Genomic DNA, 15,102 nt, shown 5'->3' with positions numbered 1-15,102 from the left:
AGGAAACTTACTTTTAGGATTGGCACACAAAAAAAAGAAATCACTGATCTAATCAATTATGTCAAGCTTACATTTCTCCTTTCACTGGACTCACTTTCACTATGCTACATAGCTAGAGCAGGTTGTGAATTAAAGTCACAAAGCTGTTTAAAGATTGCACAAAAATCGTAGTGCTGAATTTTCAGCATCACTTTCCTAGTTTTCAGTGATCCCTCCATGAATAATGCTGATATTATGATTTGCTTATTTGAAACAGAAATCTTTAGCTTCTGTAATGGAGGCCAGCTAGTGAAGTGCTGTGCAGGTAAACGTCACTCCTCTGACCTCTAAAAAAAAAAGGTGGTCTAGCGACAGACGCTATAGGCCATGGTCTTTAACCTCCTTGGTTGAGCAACCAACTGCGGCGGGGTTACACTTCTCATGATTTTCTTTACAAGTAACGCTGTATGATATGGGAAAAAAGGGATATTGCGATATTTTATTTTTCTGCAAGAAATTTTGCTACATGTATACAGTTTCACAAGATGGTTTAAAAAGCTCTGGCAGTTTCCCGCTTCTTTTTCTTACTTTCCGAGTCTTTTCTTACTGTTTTTTGTCTAATTTTGAATCAAAATATCTAAAACTCTTTGATCAACTAATAATATTGTTTTGTTTGCAGTTCAAAAACAGATTTATCTACCAACGAGGTAAGTAAAATATTCTTTTTTTTACTATGAAATCTTGATATTTAGACGAGAAACAAAACAAAAAGTACGAAAAACTTAAAAAAATTTTTTTGCATATATCATATATAAATAATTGAGTACAATGAATCTCCATAGAGAAATGCCACGTGACCCAGCTGGGACTCAAACTTGCTGTGAGGCAACAGTGCTTAAGTGGATTTAACATAAAACAATAAGATCATCCCAAAAGCAACTTAAGAATTTAAAAAAAAAAAAGTAGTTTGAACAAGCAGCAAATAAGCAGTAATTTTTTGAGTGTGTGTGTGTTCACCTTTGCGTGCAACATTTATATATTTATAAGTCACTGTCATTGTTAATTTGTGGGCTAAAAAGCTTGAGAACCCCTAAAATGGAGTATAAGGGCCCTATCATACACCCGGCGCAATGTGGCGCAAGGCACAGCGCAATACTCTTTTGCTACTTTTAGCTCGTCGCAAGGGTCATTTTGAGGTGTTGCGCCATGCTGTTTAAATAGCAAATGTATTTGCGCTCAAATGTGCGGCCATAGGCGTTCTGGTCTAAAAAAGCAGGCGTGTTTTGGCGCGTTGCTATTTTGAGAAACTGTAAATAGTCTGTTCTTTAGACCAGAACAAAGTCGGTCTATTGTCTCGCGCAAAGTGCACCTGGCTTACACACTACACAAAAGATGCAGAGCAATACGCAAATATCTTTACATATGAAAAATATATAATATCTTAAGTATATATATATATATATATATATATATATATATATATATATATATATATATATATATATATATATATATATACTTAAGATATTGTATATTTTTCATATGTAAAGATATTTGCGTATTGCTCTGCATCTTTTGTGTAGTGTGTAAGCCAGGTGTGTAAGCCAGGTATATATATATATATATATATATATATATATATATATATATATATATATATATATATATATATATATATATATATATATATATATATATATATATAGGATATAAATATAAATTATTAAAATATTACAAAACATATTAATTTCTAGCCTACATGAAGATTTAAAAACCACTGCCTTACTTTCTTCATCTCGGGAGGCTTTTTCAGTTCATTCAATTTGCTTTTGTATAATTTTATTATTATTAGCAGTATTATTTTTTATATCCATATTTATATTTGTTTTAATAAAAACAAGCTTAGATTTGACCACCTGTCAAATTTTAGACCATATGGGGCATGGCAGGTGTATTTGTACATAACTCTTGGTTATTATTGTTCATTTATTCGTTTGCTAGAAATAAGAACGGATTTTAGAAATAGTTTTTAAACAAATCTTTGCGCTTAACAAACAAAATTAATTATTTATAGTCTAATTGATGTCTGTGCGGTAATATACCATATCCACGAGAGCAAAAGCGAAAGTGAACTTACTTTACGTCAAAATGCGCTTATGGCGCGATGCAGCTGGCTCTTAAAGGGAATGGGAGATGAGGCTCTAATTGGTTTATTCTCAAAACACACCTATAACTCATTAAGAAAATAAACTTAACCCTTTTAGACCACGCGCCATGGCGCAAAGAGGATTTTCCCGTCCTTAAATTAGCAAAAATGCCTTCTGACACGCCCTAAAAGCTTTTGCGCCCTGCGTTTTGCGCTCTGCGTATGGACCGTCAAAATAGAGCCCTAAGTCTTTTAAAATGATTTTGCCTTGCAGAATTTCACATGTATATTACAAAATATTAAAACACAAGATCACATGATTGTTTACTGTGTTGTGTCTGCCTACTCTGAGGTACAAATCATAATAAAACGTGGCTTTTCCTATTTGGAGAATGTGGAAGTGTATCAGTTTATGATGCCCTGCTCACTGCATGGTGCTTTATTTGTATATTTTACGCCAAATGTCAAGTCTGGATAAAAAGAAATAGCCATTTCAAGCATAAAGAGGTGTTAGAACCTGACTTGAACACAGATCTGTTTCCCACAGTTACACTATAAGTGTCCTTCTTAGCGGTCAGCATTCCTGAGCGAGGTTTCCACATTCCTCCAACCACACTTGGTTAAATCCTGCTGCTTCCCTTCAACTCTACAATGAGCATTGCCTGAAGCAGACAGCTGACCACCTTAATTGGGTCTTTAAAATGTGGCTGGGTATAACCAAACTGGGACTTCATGTGGTCAAAGGGCCAATCCTGGCCAATAAAAATGGCACTGCAAAGGTGGGTGAAAAGTGTCCCATGCAATCCCACTAAAGAGAAAGCGAAAGTCCGTCACATTACAAGATGCTACTGTTAGTTTATTGCCGTTTTTAAAATATGCATCTACTTGTTTCTATTTTTGATTTATTTGGCAAAGAAATATATACTTGTATTGTGGTCATCTCCTCACAATGCAAAAAGTGATTAGTTAAAGCGAGTAAACCAATTGCCTTAAAAGCAACAATTTGACTTTACAAAAATAATGTAAGTAAACTCGTTGTTACTTAGAACTGTTAAGTTGACTTTATTTTTATAATTATGCAAATTGTATTCACATTATAAAAATAAAAGTGAACTAATCCCTTTTTTCTAATACACCTTTATTAAATTTGTTTTTTCCCCAGCTTTTCTTTATCTAGCAAAATGACAGTAAAATAAATATGCTCTTCCAGACTCCATGTGAGTCTTCTAAATTCAATACCTGCAATAATTGTAGATTTTTTAGACTTAATGAAGCACCAAATATATAATATTGTGATAATTACAGTAATTATTTGAAAAGAGAAGTGGTAAAAGATTTTGATGGTGTTTTTCCCCAGCTTTTCTGTATCTAGCAATGACAGTAAAATAAATCTGCTGTTCTTTTTTTAACAGGTTTTAATTTTCCATGTAAAGCTATACGCAACTGGGCTAACACCGATTCAATCACTGACAATTTATTTCAATAAAAGTTTTCAGAAACATATATTTACTAACTCTGTTTACTTAATAATATGGTTTAATTATCTTCCTTACAATAACATTTGTTTTTAATGTTTTTTAAGGTTGTAACTTTGTCATTTTAAAAATTGTGTAAGTCTGAAATTTAATTCATTATGGTCTTAAAATTGTCTTTAAAAGGTCTTAAAGTCTTAGTAATGCCCCATTCACATAGGGCTTCAGCGTCAACGCTTGATTGAAGGCGTGTCTGAAGTTGGGGCTAATGCAATCATCATAGCAGCATCAGCCAATGAAATTTAGTCAGCAACAGGACACTGTCTAGCTGGTGTATTTGCATACAGCGACCTGATTGGCTAATGCTTCAAATACACCAGCAAATATACAGTTAGACAGTGGTCTGTTGCTGACTGAATTTCATTGGCTGACGCTGCTATGACGATCGCGTTAGCCTCAACATCAGACACGCCTTCAGTCAAGCATTGACGCTGAAGCCTCGTGTGAAATTTGACTTGATGAATCCTGTAGAAACCCTGTTACTGCCCAAAAATTTTTTAAATGTTTCTCTAAATAAAATATATTGTGTTCAAAGGGGAAAAGTTTTTGTTTTTTACCCAGACATTGAAAATCAAAATATTTTAGAGGAGTAATCACAATACCATGATATTTTTATCCAAGGTTATCGTACTGTCATAATCTTATACCGGCCCATGCCTAGTGGCAGTTAGGAACTCTGTTTAGGCACTATATTAATAATTTCTCCAGATTTTTTATTCTATGGTACATATTCAGCCCCTAGCCTGATTGTATTAATTTGTTTACTTGTTTGTACATTTCCCATTACGTCTTGCTGTATGGCTTGTATTTGTATGAGCATGTGCATTAAAATAAGCCACAATTAATAAATAAATAAATGCATTGCTGAGCATCAATTACACTTTGATTTAGCAACCAAGCAACAATCTATAAAACCACTTCTTTTAGGCAATAGCACAACAGCCACCCCCAATTCTGATAATACCACGGATAAAACCTGCCTGTTTGTGCTATAAACCGTATTGGTCTACAGCTGGAATTTATCACCAGCATCAGTTTCAGTTTTACTTGCCTGAAAATTTTGCATTTCAGCATTTACTGTAACTGCACATCAAGCAAATAGGCTAATAATCTTTGCATCTTTAGTTATTGATGAGTCTATAGTTTCTTTTTAATAGTCATAAAAATAGTTTTTAAAGAAACATTAAAGTTATGAGGAAGTTTTTGTGCTCCTGTAGCAAGTTACGCTCATAAAAAGTATTAATATTTATAATTAATAATAACATAAGTTATTTTTTAAATATGAATATTTGGGTTGACTTTATAAAAATTACATTAAATTGAACTGCTTGTCTGCTGGAGCCTTCAATTTATTTGTCTATTAATTCAAAAATCAATTCATTTCTTGGCCTGGAGGAATAATTAATCTTACATTAAAGACATGTGACCTCGCGGTGGAGTGGGTTTTGGGGGGCTGCTTAAAAAGTTTATATAATAATTTCATTCATTAATGGCACAAAATGAATGCAAAGTGATAATAAAGACATTTATACCTACTTATCAAACAATTACAGCTTCAACAATATTCAGATTTAAGGGACATTCTACCAGAAACATACATTATCTCTCCCTGAAATAAAAAACATAAATACAGTGAATAAAAAGTATCTCACACCAAAAATGTCTAAAACGGACTGATGGTTGATTTTTCATGTCATTCTTTTGGTTCTCAGATTTTTGTAACTTATTAAAAACACCTAACGCTGTACAAACCCTGTCATTGTACTTGTCCTCAGCCCAATTGAGCCTACAGCTTTTATAGTTTTGTTATGCTAAAAACTGTTATTTATGGGGAAAAATAAGTTGCTATCATTTACATCAATTGATTAAAAACATGAATTTATAAATAAATTCTACAGGTAAATACTATTTTACAATTGTCCCCATGTTTCTGTCACATTTGTATTCAATTTAACAAAATGTGTGCATTACATGTTTAAGGCTATGCCTTGGAAATGACATCATTTGACAGATGTAAAGGTGACAGTGATCAAGGATGCGCTCCATCATTGAATTGTATGATTTAATGCTTGTTTTTGTATGATTTTATTTTTATTTTTTTGAGGAGGGCAAGCTTTAGTCAGGCCCTGTCACATATTTTATAAGTGAAAATATGTTTAGAACGTCCCTTTAAGCATCAAATGAGCATAATAAAGGATCATGTGACACTAAAGACTACTATAATAATGATGGAACAAATAGCTGAGATTGCTGGATATACCACAGCAGTCAAAATGATTCGCCCTCCTGTGAATTTTTTCTTACTAATAAAAAGGAAAAGAAAAAAGCACGTTATGGTCAATATTATTAGCCCTCTTAAGCAATATTTTTCTGATTGCCTACAGAACATGTTATACAATGGTTATACATGGTTTTATTAACCTAACTAACCTAGTTAAGCCTTTAAATGTTACTTTAAGCTGAATACTAGTGTCTGGAAAATATATCTAGTAAAATAGTAAGTACTGTCATCATGGCAAAGATAAAAGAAATCAGTTTTTAGAAATGAGTTATTAAAACCTGTTAGTAATGTGTTAATTCAGAAGGGCTAATATTTCTGACTTCAACTTCAACTCAACATATATATATAAATAGGATATACTTATATAGTTTATATTTAAATTTAAATCAAAAAGATTCTTTTTAAATTGTAATAATATTTCACAACATCACTGTTTCTTTAAAGGACTTTTAATCAAATAAATGTTGCCTTGGTGAACATAATAAAGTCAGGAATATAATAAAAATTATATATATATATATATATATATATATATATATATATAATATATATATATATATATATATATATATATATATATATATATATATATATATATATATATATATATATATATATATATATACATACATACATACATACATATATATCTGATGTCTGCTGATATAATGTGACATAATGATAATAAAAGATTATTTCTGAAGTTAAACATTTTTACAATTTTTACTTTACTTAACACTGAATTACAACTGTCAACCAGGCAAGTCATACCAGTCAATGTGTCTAACTTTAAACAGTAAAACTGTCAAACTGGTAAACTAGCTGACTAGTCATCATCACTGGCTTTGACGTGTGGTCTGATGGTGGCAGCACCTTCTTTATTCAAGAACTTTTGTTTTCTTCACAAACCAAACAATTCTCCTTGAACCTCCAGTTTCTATTGTGTTTAATTATACTGTCCATTGGTTTTTCACCACAAGCTAGTATGAACTGCGTCATGTGATACTCTGTGGGAACTGCTGAATGGCTGATTCTGATTGGCGAATGAACATTCTAAAGTATGTAATTATTTTCAGATAAAACAGCCCAACCAGTTCCAATTACACTTCCATATCTCCATGGTGAATAATTTTTGTCATTTCAAAAGACAAAAGAGCCTACAACAGCAAAACATGCAAACTATACAAGTAGTTGAAAATTGTCAAACAATTGCATAAAAAAAGGCAAATTTTCTCTAGCTCTAAACTGATGTTGATTTAGCAAATAATTTTTTTAATGCATTAAAAATGTCCAACATACAAGGTAAAATAAATCATGTGATCAAAGGTAAAGTGAGATAACCATATAAGCAGAATAATCAACTCCAGGCTGTTGAATGATTAGATAAATAATGCAATGCTACACCAATTTGCATCACTGCCTCAGGTATGCATTATTCTTCTTCTAATAATTCCATCGCCTCAGGTCAATTATTCTGGATAACGTAATTTTCGTCATTATGATCAAGTTTTATTGTCAATATACTTTAAAAAAGTATATTTATTGGTATTGATTGTTTCATTAAGAACCTTTAATATCAACATAACTTCTTCAACATGCAAAAAATACAATTTAAATGTTCGGCAAGTCAAGAAAAAAAAATCTTCTGGAACATCATTGTGAAACGTGTACTTTTAAGAGTGCATTCAGTCACTGTCTTTAAAATATAAACTGTTGCACAAGTTTTATGATGTTAAAAAAAAGGCAGGCGAAGTACGTGAGGGGGAAACTCGGAGCACTTTGTTCATTTCCAGCAAAGCAGCTGTGTCAGATCCTGACGCTCCACACACACTTGAGGATCCACACGTAACTGTGTATATCACCGTCCACGAAAACACCCCCGCGCCACCCTTAAACCCCTCCACCTCTGACCTCACAACCTCCACACCACACTCGCCTGCCATCACAGCTGCTTCCCACAGATTGGATGAGATTGTATTTTTGTGTAAAATGCAGAACTGCATGTTTCTATTTTTATCCACAACACTTTATAGTGCACAAAACTTACATTTACATTTTTAACATAATTTTGACAAAATTGACATTTTTATTAACAATATATTTTTAATAAAATAATTAGAATTAATTACAATTATAAACTTAATTTAATTTAGATTTTCATATAATTTTATAAAATATAATGACATTTTAAATTATTAAATAATGCAGTAAAAATGTGTATTTTTTAAATAATACGCAAGGTTAAGATTTAAAAAATGCATTCATTAACTAGATTTTAAACTAGCTTTAAATTTAATTCAAGATAACTTCAGGCCTGTTTTTCATCGAGGGTGAAGCCATGATATACAAAAAAACAACAACTGGATGTATAACACTTGTTTATACCAGCAGAAAACACATATCTGTGTCTCATCTGTATATCTGGGAAAATAAAAAAGGTCTTTGTTTGGTTTGTGTTGTGTTTAACTTTTCTGTGGGGACAATATGAGGATACGAGAATTTGATTACAAGACATGATAAGATCTGGTGTAGAGCTCTCAGATATACAGCAAAAAGAGAACGCAAATGCAAAAAAAAAAAAAAAAAAAAAGTTAAGGATATCTTTATATGTTGTGACACGCCTGAGATTAAAAAATGATAGCTGTGTCCATGATTGCTGAAAGGAGAGCTGTCCAGACAAGATTGTAAAGTGATGATAATATGGCCTACATTATCGTGTCAACAGATAATACTATTAGAATAGAGCATTTTGTTGAGATATAACTCATTCAGTCCAACATTTAAAAAAAACCTTCAGACTAACCACTCTACAAAAGCAAAGAGCATTGTGTGTAGTGAGTAGGACTGCATGATATTGGTTTCTAGTCCAAATCTCTAAAAATTCTTAGATGAAATAAAAAATTGATTTCTAAAGAAATAAATTAAAATAAGTAAAATAAAAAGTAAAATAATATTTTTTTTTTGCTTTGAAATGTAGATATTTGAACTTGAGACAAGAGAAAAAAATTAATGAAAAAGTACAAATATAAAAAAAACCCATGTTTGTTTGTTTTTTATTTATTATTTTTATTATTTTTTTGCATAAATCATATATATTCCATATAAATAGAGTAATTAAATTCAAGTCTGTAGTGGTCAACTAAGACTCAACATTGCATATATTGCCATGTGACTATTGCGAATGTGCCCATTGCGATATTATTGCTGAAACAATATATTGTGCAGCTCTAGTAGTTAGGACACTGTGTTATACATGTGATTCTTCTAATCCGAATACTCATAAGCACAGAAAGCATGACTGAGATCATGTCCACACTAATACGTTTTAGTTTAAGCATGTTTTGGCGTTCTGAGCTGGCATTTTTAGGAAACGTAAATGCATCATTTTGAAAACATTGTCCAAAGTGGATTAATTTAAAAATGCTAATTCCTTGTTGCAGCGTGGATTATGAAAATTAACATTTTCGAAAACGATGCATTTTAGTCATATGACCAATTCAGCTAACATGGTGAACAGCATTGTAAAGCAGTCCATTTTGACAGCTTTATTAAAGATTAAAGTCAGTTTGTACATCCACCATATTGCCTCTCTTTAAAGCAGTGATTTTCAAATGGCCCATTTCCACTGAGTGGTAGGGTACGCTTCGGTTTTCACTGTCAAAAGGTACCAAAAAGCAAACTGTACTGCACCACTTTTTGGGTATCCTTTTGAAAGGGTACCTAGCACAACAAAAGGCTTACCAAAAGGTGGAGCAAGACGCACAATTGAACACTATTGGTTTACAGAGATACGTCACAAGCTCGTGCACAAGCCAGGAGAATGAAAACAAATGAAGCCCAGTTTTTTTTCACAGCCGAGACACTGCACCGTAATAATATATACATATAATAACGAGCCATGGTCAAACATTGTTGTCCTCTTGATGAACAACCACAAAGCCAAGAAGAAAAGCAGAATCTACCCTGTGCCCCATAGTTGTTTACAAGGCTGTCTAAACGTGAGCGGTTTCACTTTCTCGAGAGCTCGTGTGCGCGTCTATATTTAAAATAACAAACTTTTATGTGTGTGTGATTATTGAAGTGCTTCTGACATAAAATCCTTTCAGAAACGGACAAACATGAGAGTGACACATGAAAAAACTAAAGAGAAGCCTTAAAAAAAAACTAAGGAGTAAATGATATATTCAGCAACCTAAAACATGAACAAACTGCTGTTTAAGTTATGTCATTGGCTAGAAAACTTGAAATGACGGAATTACTTTCCAACTAGAGGTAACATGTGCTGGTGAAGATTACAGATACAGATGAGAGGTTACTGTGGACTATATATTGCATGTTGTTTCTGAATTCAAATAAGGATTAAATGTATGCTGTGTGTAGTTTTTCTGCAATTGGAAGGGGGTCGGGCTCGCTTGGTGATTTCCAAAAGGCTCATATATGTCGATAAACTATTAAAGTGACCATATTTTATCTATAACATAAAGAAGATAAAAATTGTTTTTATCTTAGAATATATTTAATATATACTTAATATTTTAATCGCTACATAAAAAACAAGATGCAAATAAAAAGCCATCAGCCTTTCAATTTTTTTTTCTCTTGGATTGCGATCCCTGGGGTTATTATGCTAGATTAACATCACAGCAATAGCGTTAGTTGCAGAAGATTGATTTTATGACACAATGTTTAAGTTTGACACCTTTATGGCACTCACATAAATGAAAACAAAGCCTACGACTGAACATAGACGATGATCTCCAAGTGGCAGTCTACAAAAATATACTTGTACTGTAAACATTGTGCCCACCATTCACATTAAGTGAGGTTAAAAATCAAGTTAAACCAATGAATAATGATTATAAAAAAAAGTATATGGTTGTTAGACTGTTGCACTTTTTTCTGTTGTCAATATGCTTGTGTTTATATAGCTCCTATAGGTGTGTGTGCACAATTGTGTGCAATATTTGTATGCTTATAACCACCTCTGAGAATAGCGGGGGTCGAAAGTCACTGGAGTTGTTATTTTAGGGGTCGTGGGCTGAAATATTTGAGAACTCCTGCTTTAAAGGACATGAAATGTTTATTGGGAGCTGTTGTTCAGAAGCAGACGACAGTTGCGACATTTTGCTGCAATGTTTCAAAGAGATGGAAAGTAAATAAACGGCAGGCAGATATGACGCGTGTAAAAACGTCTTAATGCATGCGCAGTACATGAACGAAAGCATTTTCAGTCATTTTAGTGTGGATGATGGAAAGAATATAGTTTGGACATGGGAGTGTTTTAGATGCCGTTTTCAAATTTATCTGAATTAGTGTAGATGTAGATTGAATTCAAACACCAAGATCAAAGGTTCAACAGCTGCCTTTTTTCTCAGATCAAAGCAGGTATAAACCCAGGTTCAGAACAATCTACGTGACCCCCAGTATATCCTGTGGCAGGACGGCCTCACAGCTCATCTCCAAAACAAGAATTTTATCAGTGTGCAAACTCATCTTTTCTACGGCACAATGCATGCTGGATTCCTGCTTAGTCAATTGAGGATAAGGAGCAATTTAGATAAGAGTGTCTCGGGGTCTGTGGAAACAGGCAGAGGCCTTTGAAAGGACTTGTTGGAGAGCAGTTCATTGGTATAGGACATTTACAATGTTGTTTCTAGGTAACAAAAGGAAATGAACCTCTCAATGCTTTGAAGGAGGACGTTAAATGGTTTTCATACAAAGAAAGTGAATGGATGTTGTCAAGGTTAAAAAAAAAAAAAACATCATAAAAGTCGTATAGAAAAGTGAGCTGCTCACATAGAAAGTGATTTTTCCATTACTATGATATACACATCTGACCACTGCCATCATGTCTCTGATGTACAGGCTTAAATTTTATGTATATTAATTTTATGATCAATATTGCGTGTATTCAAATGCGGCCAGATCTGATAATTTACTGAACCAAAATGATATTAGTTTTTTATATGACCAAATTCAGAGATGAAAGAGTAGCTTTAAGTACATAATTCAGCTTTACAAATGGGTGATGCCATTGAAATAATACATTTATATCCATAATTTAACAGTTTTCAGTATTTTGAGATCCAATTTTTTGTCATTTGTGCATTTGAATTGCATAATGGGACCTTGATCTTCTCTTTGAGAAATTTTCAAAAGGTGACATTTATTGATATTTTTAGTAGTTAGAAGCTAAATATTATCTGGGTTTGTGTTGTTGGTGGTAATAAGCCTTCAGTACTTTACTGTTATTTTATGGACATAATTCACTATATATCAGTTCTTATACTATGTCAATAAAACTCACTTTGTTAAACAGCACAGTTGAATTTTCAATATCAAAACCCGAAAGGGCAGAGATCAATGTCCCATAATTTATTAAAGAAATACATAAAAAGCATAAATCAAATATAAAAATTGTCAATTGATAGATCTTCTTACAGCCTAAAGCACAAAATTTAGCTTTAATAGCTTAAACTAAAACAATAATAATAATAATAATAATTATGGGATATGATGGGAGTGTTTGAGGAAATCTATTTGAAAATAGTCTCTTTTTTGTACGCTTTAAAGGTACTGTACATAAGTTTGTGACTCTTCTAAAGCATAAAAATAAACATACTTGTTTATCTGAAAAACAATGCTGAAGTCAGTTATTCTGTTTTGAAAACGTCCGTTTCAGTCCACCCAATGCCAATTTAACCAATTATATTTTAGCACTCTGAGTTGCCTTGATGGAAAACCGCGTATTTCATTCATTCATTGATTCAGAAAGGCTTTGAAAGCATGTGTCCGTGACTGAAATGTGACCTCTGGTGGACAGTAGCAGACTCCGAAATGAGACACAGATTCAGAGCTCTACATGAGGTTATTAATTAGCAAATTATAAAAATATTACGAGCGTAAACATTAGGTTACATTGTAACCCCGTGTCCTAACAACATGCTTCGTGACAAGATACGCAGTGATAAGCAATTTGGCTGTTTGCACCACACGAAACGCAACAGAAATATAAATACAGCCATTTAGAAGCACAGAATGTGCACTCACTCAGGAAATGGTAAGGTTTATAATCTATTTCATACATAATAACCCTCTTTAACATTATTACATATGCATTCTGAATTACTCATATGTCTACAGTTCTAAAGTTCAATTTCAAAAGGTTTATTTTATTTACTATAAACTGTATACTGTAAACTATCTGCTGCTGCTTTCAGTAAATGGCAATAAACATAATGTAAAATGACATTAAAAACTCACATTGTTAGTATTTAACACTGAATAAAGCACATGAGGTTTACCTAAGGTAATCATTGTCAGTTTTCTGTTGTTCATCAGTGAGAAATAGGAGTCGTTTATAATATATCAATCCGAGGTGTTGGTTAGGACAAAAACTTTTAATAATGAAAAACATTCCTTCTATCAGGTGCCATTGCTTTTATTTAGAGCACTGTTTAAATCACTCGCTCATGTGCTCAATCTGGCAACCTGCGCTTGGGTTTGTTTTGATCCAGGAGTGCAATACCTAGTTCAACAACTGGGTGTCAAACTTACGTATGCATTTTTAATTGAGTGACGCTACATGCAATTTTTTATTTTTTTAAATCATACAATTCAACTATAAAAACTGCAGGCCAATTTACCAAGGCAGTCAATGGTAGATTAGAGTGTATAGCGTTAGATTGTGAAACAATTTTTTTTGCTCTACTTGGGAAGACTGATCACAATAAAAATTGAATTCTTGTTACACACAAAAAACATGTTCAGAATCTTCTGACAATTGTAGTTGGAATGACATCTTAAGTGAAAGGAAAGGTTCAGGACGAGACAGAGCAGGGTGGAAATAGTCTCTCTCGTTGAGCCAGTCGAGATCGCCTTCAGATTGTGGTTCTGGGAATAAACAAAGCCAGCACAGGAATGCATGTGATGTGGAGCGTCTGTTTTTCAAGTAATGGAATAACTCTTATTGCTAAGTAAAAGTTTCCTGCGATAAAAAGCGCCACAGACGTCAAAGCAATATTTCTTGACATATTTTCAAAAGAGCTTCCTGTCCCTCATCCAGGCCTCCATATGTTTCAGAGTGGTCTCAAATGTAAAGGACACAGCAGGGATTGGTTTCCTCAAGACCACTGGAGAGATCATGTAATGACAGGCCTCACTCTCCAACCCCCAAAACCAACAGATCAGACCCAAGGCCAAGAAAAAGGAGGAGAGCGCGAGAAGCTGAGAAAAGGGAGGAGAACAAAAGAGGGGTGAGAAGGGTGTAAAGGGTGGAGAGGTTTGGGAAATTGCCCCATTAAAGACAGAGACGAATCTCTGGTGGATACTGGGGTCTGCTAAATTACTGCCTGCATAGAGGTTAATGCCAGAATAACACAGGAAACTAACTGATGCGTGGTTCTCACTGTAACTTCAGCATTAAGCATGTAGTATTTCCAGCGAAAGCGCAGACGCCTCTTTGTAGCACATCTGATTCTGCACTTCACAATGCATTCTAGATTTATAAATAACTTTTTGGCACATTTATGAGCGTCCACATTAACAAGCACTTCAAAAAATGAAGAAAAAAAAGGAAGAAGCATTCTTGCAGAAGTGTGAAACTGAGCCTCAGACGCAAGTGCGGAAATATATTCGCATGACCTCAATGACCAAAAAGGAAAGAATGTGGTTGTAAAACATCAAACATACAATGCAAATCGACTGCATTAAATGAGATACTTTGATTCAGCTTGCCTACGCTAAATGTGGGCTGTTTTCCAGAGCTGATGCAAAAGTTATGCAAAGTGCTTTTCACTTGAGACTCTCTGCACCGTGAGAAAAGGAAGGGTTTTGCTAATGATTATCTAGCGCCTTGTTGCAAATTAGCTGTTTTAAAACATCAACATGACACTTATTGCAACCGGTTGTTTGGTTGTGGCTATAAAAAAAAAAGTAAGGCTGAATTCCTGAATTTCAATTCAGTGAATCGATTCCTCATCGATGTTATGATTCTTTTTCAGTTCCTGTATATAATCGCCATATCATTACAGCATTGAAATAAGTGCTAGAAAATACCAATTTCAGTTTCTCCATCTGACTACAAGAGCATAAGAAGGAAAGTGAGTGAGTGAGTGAGTAAATTAACGTTAGTATACATGAGAGAAATCAAAATACTCTGTTTC

This window comes from Danio rerio, chromosome 3 (assembly GCF_052040795.2).
Source record: "Danio rerio strain M-AB ecotype USA chromosome 3, GRCz13ab, whole genome shotgun sequence".
Classification (NCBI taxonomy): Eukaryota; Metazoa; Chordata; class Actinopteri; order Cypriniformes; family Danionidae; genus Danio; species Danio rerio.
This window is presented reverse-complemented; position numbering follows the sequence as displayed.